This window comes from Sardina pilchardus, chromosome 24, assembly GCF_963854185.1.
Source record: "Sardina pilchardus chromosome 24, fSarPil1.1, whole genome shotgun sequence".
Taxonomy (NCBI): Eukaryota; Metazoa; Chordata; class Actinopteri; order Clupeiformes; family Clupeidae; genus Sardina; species Sardina pilchardus.
This window is the reverse complement of record NC_085017.1, coordinates 15,919,785-15,925,701: the sequence shown is the minus strand read 5'-3', so window position 1 is coordinate 15,925,701 and position 5,917 is coordinate 15,919,785.

Below are 5,917 nucleotides of genomic sequence, written 5' to 3'. Positions count from 1 at the left end.
CAAGCAAATGACATCATTAATATTATAAATTAATAAAACCCTTACTGGCAGCACCACATCTCTCTGGTCCTGCTGGAGTTGGCATGCATCATGTGTGTGTGTGTGTGTGTGTGTGTGTGTGTGTGTGTGTGTGTCTGTCTGTGTGTGTGTGTGTGTGTGTGTGTGTGTGTGTCTGTCTGTGTGTGTGTGTGTGTGTGTGTGTGTGTGTGTGTGTGTGTGTGTGTGTGTGTGTGTGTGTGTGTGTGTGTGTGTGAACTTCGCGGGGCCTCTTTGGAGTCTTTACTTTTTAAAGTGCTTTTAAAAGCCCGGCAGTTCACCAGACGGTCATCCTTTGGAGTGACAGAAGGTGATTTATCTGGTCTACAGGTAGAGAGATACAGAGAGAGAAAGCGAGAGACAGAGAGAGTGAGAGAGCGAGAGAAAGAGACGAGAGAGAGAGAGGAAGAGAGGGAGAGAGAGAGAGAGAACAGGAGGAGGGAGTGGAGTGAGAAGGGGGTAAGGATTTGTGTTTGCCACAGAGGGACGGAATGTTTTGGCAGCCTGCATGACGGGCACCCTGACTGTGCAGCAGAGGCCACGTGACCCCCCCAGACACCGGGCTACAGTGCAGTGGGCGAGGCCGAGTGGAGACTGCTCACCCACCCGGGCACCTCTGGGGCTCCCGCTGATACCCATCAACACGTGTCACACACACCCCACGACGCGCTTTTATCACAAACATGTGCATCCACCTCCACCCAAACAAACAAACAAAAAAAAACCCAACAAAGCCAGGAAAATACACAGTAGAAAAACAAGAAAATGAAGTCGAAACGGGAAAAGCAAAACGAGTGAATGACTGACAGTTTGTTTTTTCAAGAGAGGCACAGGCTAACAAGGCACAGGCTACATGGTCAACGCTTGGTAACAGAAGAGGGCCAGTTCAGGTACAGGCCCAGATAGAGTCTTGACTGGGGGAAACAGCCTGTACTGTAATCACACAGAGCCAGGGACAGAGCTCAGCTTCCTCACCAGCTGTACTGGATCTGGACCAATCTGGGGGATCTTTGGGGAGACAGCGCTCTACTGCATACTAGATACTGCAGAGTACATCCTGTACATGTCACAGTACTTCCTGCATGTCACATACTTCCTGTGCATGTCTCATAGTACTTTCTGTACATTCCTACACAGGTCACATAGTACTTCCTGTCGATATCAGACAGACTTCCTGTAAATGTCATATAGTATCCTGCAGGTGCCACAAGAAGAGGGACAGGGACACACACACACACACACACACACACACACACACACACATACATAAAAGACATCAGTATTGTTGAACCAGTGCATTTCATATCTGGACCTTTGTTGTGTGTTCAATATTCGGTGCTTCTTTTGTGCCTTTAGCAATACATTTCTTTCATTTTTATCTTTGATCACACCAGTACAGCACATGTGAATTGAGTGGAGTAACAGATTTGAAGACAGAGAGTGTGTTTCATCTCGTTTCATTTTTTGGAATGGGTGAGACATGCCTGTCTCATCTGATTCACAAGAATGCCCCCCACTCCACCCCCGGCACACACACACACACACACACACACACACACACACACACACAGAGAGAGAGAGAGAGACACACACACACACACACACACACACATTTTTTCTGTGTCCCCTCTTTCATCTCCCCTGCTCCATGGGGGCCTCATTTGAATCAGATTCATTCCTCTCCCTCATTTCATCCCCTGCTCTTCTCTGCCAGCCGCACATATTGTAATGTTCCACTGATTAAAAATATAAATCTGTCATGCCAAACAGCATTAGCCGGGACATTCCGCACAGGCGATGGCAAGCGCCAGCGACGGATTCGCACTTCGGAAGACTCGCAGTTTGGAGGTTTCGGCACTCAGAGAAGAGAGTGAGGCGGCGCGGCAGGCTTGAGAAGGCAGTTGCACACATCCTTTGCTTTGAAATGGAGATAAGGGAGGATATACACCACTGTGCACAAAGAAACAGTACGTTACAACATATACATATTACATATACAGCTTAGTGTCCATATAAACAATGCTTGGGTATACAAATATAGGTACCCTTTTGGAGAGGGGGTGGTTGAAAAAGGAGAGAGGGAAGAGAGATATGGAAAGTAAGGAGAAGAGCGAACACATGTGTTAGCCGTTCGTGAAGCTAGACAGCATTTGTTTGTCACTTGTGCTGTTTGCTGATCCGTCTGGATGCGACCACATCACTGGATTTAAAGAAGGGGAACGACGACCTCCGTATTTCTTTCATGTGTGTGTCTCGGTGAATCAGTGCCTATTCACACACCAAGATGAAAGACATCTAAGCGCGGAAGCCGAACAGTAAGGCGAGGAGAAACAAAGCCAGCCAGACATATGACGAGAGCAAATAGGTGTCTATATTTTCTTTTAATCTGCTTTCTTTCTGTCTATCTTTGTATCTTTCTCAATTTTGTTCTGTCTGTCTTTCTTTTTTCTTTCTTTCTCTATGGCAGCTCTTTATCAGATGTGCTGAAGTGTCGATGCCTTGTGACATGTCTCCCAAGGCTGCTAACTTTCAAGGATGGATTTTCATGAGATGATGGGGTGCCTAGTCTGAAATCCTAGCTGGAGCTGCACTTGTGTCAATAGAGAAATGAACCAAAGTCATATCACTTGAGTTTAATACATCCTTCAGATGTTCTCAAGCGGCAATGTCTGACAGACGACCACTTTGTTATCCCCTCGCACGTCCCTACACACCCCTGAAAAACCGACCCTACTGTAGGTGTGCTATTAGCTGTTGGCTATGAAAGTGTTGCCTTCACTGAACCTAGTCGGATAAGTCATGTTTTTGGGACGTATTTAGGACAGAACAAGGTGTCCAGGATTAATGAACAGAATGTCTTCAAGAGCTTAGGCAACACTTCGTATTATAGTTGCTTTAAAAAAAAGAATAAAAAAAAGCCAAGACGAAACAGCTTGCTGGAATTAAATTTAGCGCATAAATATTTAGAGAGATTTCTGTCTGCACACACGCCGACTGTTTACTCATATTTCTTCACCGTCTTTTTTCACTTTCCAAGGCTTCAGTTCAGTGTTTTTTTGTGGGATGGGTGTTTGATGTGGCGAAATAGCCCAGGCAGTTTGTGAATGAATATTTTAGAAGGACCCGCCGAATGGCAGCCGCGTCCACAAAATGGTTCCTCAGTCAGTCAGCAAACCCGTGAAAACAGCCAGTCATGGCCGCCGCATAAGCGTGCCTCTATCTGCCAGAGGCAGAACGGGCTGGTGTGTGCCGAGTGTTTTCTAAACATGCTACCTCTCACCCCTTCTCGCCTCATACACACACACACACACATACACACACACACACACACACACACACACACCACCTCCTTCCCCTGGGGGGTGAAAGGGAAAGTGTGAGCCGTGCAAAGCGCCTCAGCAGGTAAACATGGCTGGCATGAGCAGAGTTCTCTCTCTTTCTCTCTCACCTCCTCCTCTCCCTCTCTCGCTTTCTCTCGCTCCTCTCTCACCTGTGGAGGCTGGCGCGCAGGTGTCCGGTCCAGATGCCAAGACATGCCTCCTGTCAGAATCATCGAGGGGCAAATAACCTGCCCCGAAGACTCACCCCTCTCTCCAAACAGGGCTGCTTCCCACCTGTCTGCTTTTAATAGCTCTATTTTGTAGGGGCAGAGAAGGGGGGGGCGGGGGGGTTGGGGGGGTTGATGGGGAGGCCAAGGTATGATAAAAACCTCTTTTCATTCCCTGATGGACATGGGATCACCTGAGGAGTGAGGAATGTCTATGAGAGTGTCCAACAGGGGAGCTGTTTCAGGAGTAGCCTACAGCTGGTTGTGTGAGCCTGTATCTGCCGTGACACTCGCCGACCACGACCAGCCCTGACCATCTCCCTGCCCCGAGTCTGGACTGCTGGAGCTCGATGGAGATCTGGATATTATTCAGTATTTGCATTCTTCTCTCTTCCTGTTCTCCTTCCTTCTGTCTCTCTCTCTCTCTCTTTTCTCTCTCTGTGTCCAAGTCTTTCTCTTTTTCTCTGTTACAAACACACATAAACACGCGCACAATCTCTCAATCTCCGTCCAAGTGTTTGTCTTTCTCTGTTCCAAACACATACACACACACTCTTTTTTTCTCTCTCAGCCACACACACATTCAAGCACACACGCACACATGCACACACACACACACACACACACACACACACACACACACACACACACACACACACACACACACACACACACACACACACACACACACACACACACAAACACATTCACACCCACTCTCTCTCTCAGGAACACACACACTTTTTCACTCAGTCTCTGTCACGGTGGGGGCCTTCATTTATTCCCATATCAGGCCCTGTCTCTGTGGTGCTGTGCAGGCCTTCGAGAGCTCCGCTCAGCTCAGCCCAGCCCAGCGAGGGGGAATGGGCTTTCCAGTCCGGTTGCATAAGTTTGTTTTGTCTCCTCCACACCAGGCTCCTTAGATTAAGACCTGGATATTGAATCATGGCTGGGGCCTTGTGGAGGTGAGATTTGAGAGAGAGAGAGAGAGAGAGAGAGAGAGAGAGAGAGAGAGAGAGAAAGAGAGAGAGGGAAAGAGAGAGAGAGATAGAGAGAAAGAGAGAGAGAGAGGGAGAGAGAGATAGAGAGAGAGATTAGATGAAAAAGTGAGGAAAATATAAAGATATAGACAGAGAGAGAGAGAGAGAGAGAGAGATAGGGTATGGGCAAGGTAGAAAGAGAGAGTTGTAGGGTGAGAGAGACCTTCAAATCAGAAAGGCGCCGAAGGTCTGCAGGCATCTGTTTTCTGGATATTGGTGTGAAGGTGGCAAACGGCATTTTATTGGTGCCAGCCTTTTGTGAGGCCAAGCTCATAGAGGTTTTATTAAACAGGTCACGGCCTCAAAGCCCCAGATATGCAGCAAAAGCATGGGGGCTCTGCTTTCCCCCAGAGTATACCTTGACCAAGCCTCTATCCTACTACACTCATACATTACAAATGTGTGTGTTTTCTGTACAGATTGAACGTGTCTGGTCCCCCTGCAAAAACCCAACCCAACGAAAAAACTAAATGAGACAAACCAGTTTTTTTTTTCGCTGGTAAGTACGGGAATTTCCCCCCCTTTTCCCGAGTGCTCCCAGTCCCAACCTCCCTCTCAGTTGGCTTGCAGGTAATTCTGTGTGAAATGACTGTCAGATTCTTTGGAGTCTGGGAATGCAAAGCCACCCAATAATCGCCCCGCCTTTGAGAGTTTTTTCTCCCTTATTTTGGGGGGGTGGGGTGGGGGGGTTGGTGAAAGGGGAATGTTATTGTCTGAAGGTGAAGGTTGTTGTTCTATGCTTTTTTGTTCCCGCGTATGCGGAATGCAATGAATACACAGCGAGCGCATTCAAGGCAGCCACAGGATTCTTTTTATGGGCAATTTGAATCTTCTTTTCTTTTCATGTTGGTGTATCATTTTTTTCTCCCATTGTTTCTTCTCTTTCTTCTGTTTCTTTATCTTTCTCTCTCTCTCTCTCTCTCACCCCACTCCTCCTGTCTGTGACTCCTCTTTCTCTCTCTCTCTCTCTCTCTCTCTCTCCCTCTCTGTCTCCTAGAGACCGCCTCCCATTCGCTGGACCATCACATCCCAACCCCCCTGCTGTCTCCATGGTCCCGGCTTTAGCGCGGGAGACGATGAGAGATAAGATAAATATTGAAAGCATCCGTTCGCAGTTGCACTGCATTGCACTGGGGACTTTTGCTTGCTTGTAGGTCTGTGGCCGTGGGCTATGGAGGACCCCAGCTGGTTGTACTCTCTCTCTCTCTCTCTCTCTCTATTTCTCTCTCTCTCTTTCTCTCCATCTCTTCCCCCTGGCCCCAGACAGCAACTAATGGAGTCTTTCCTGCACCCC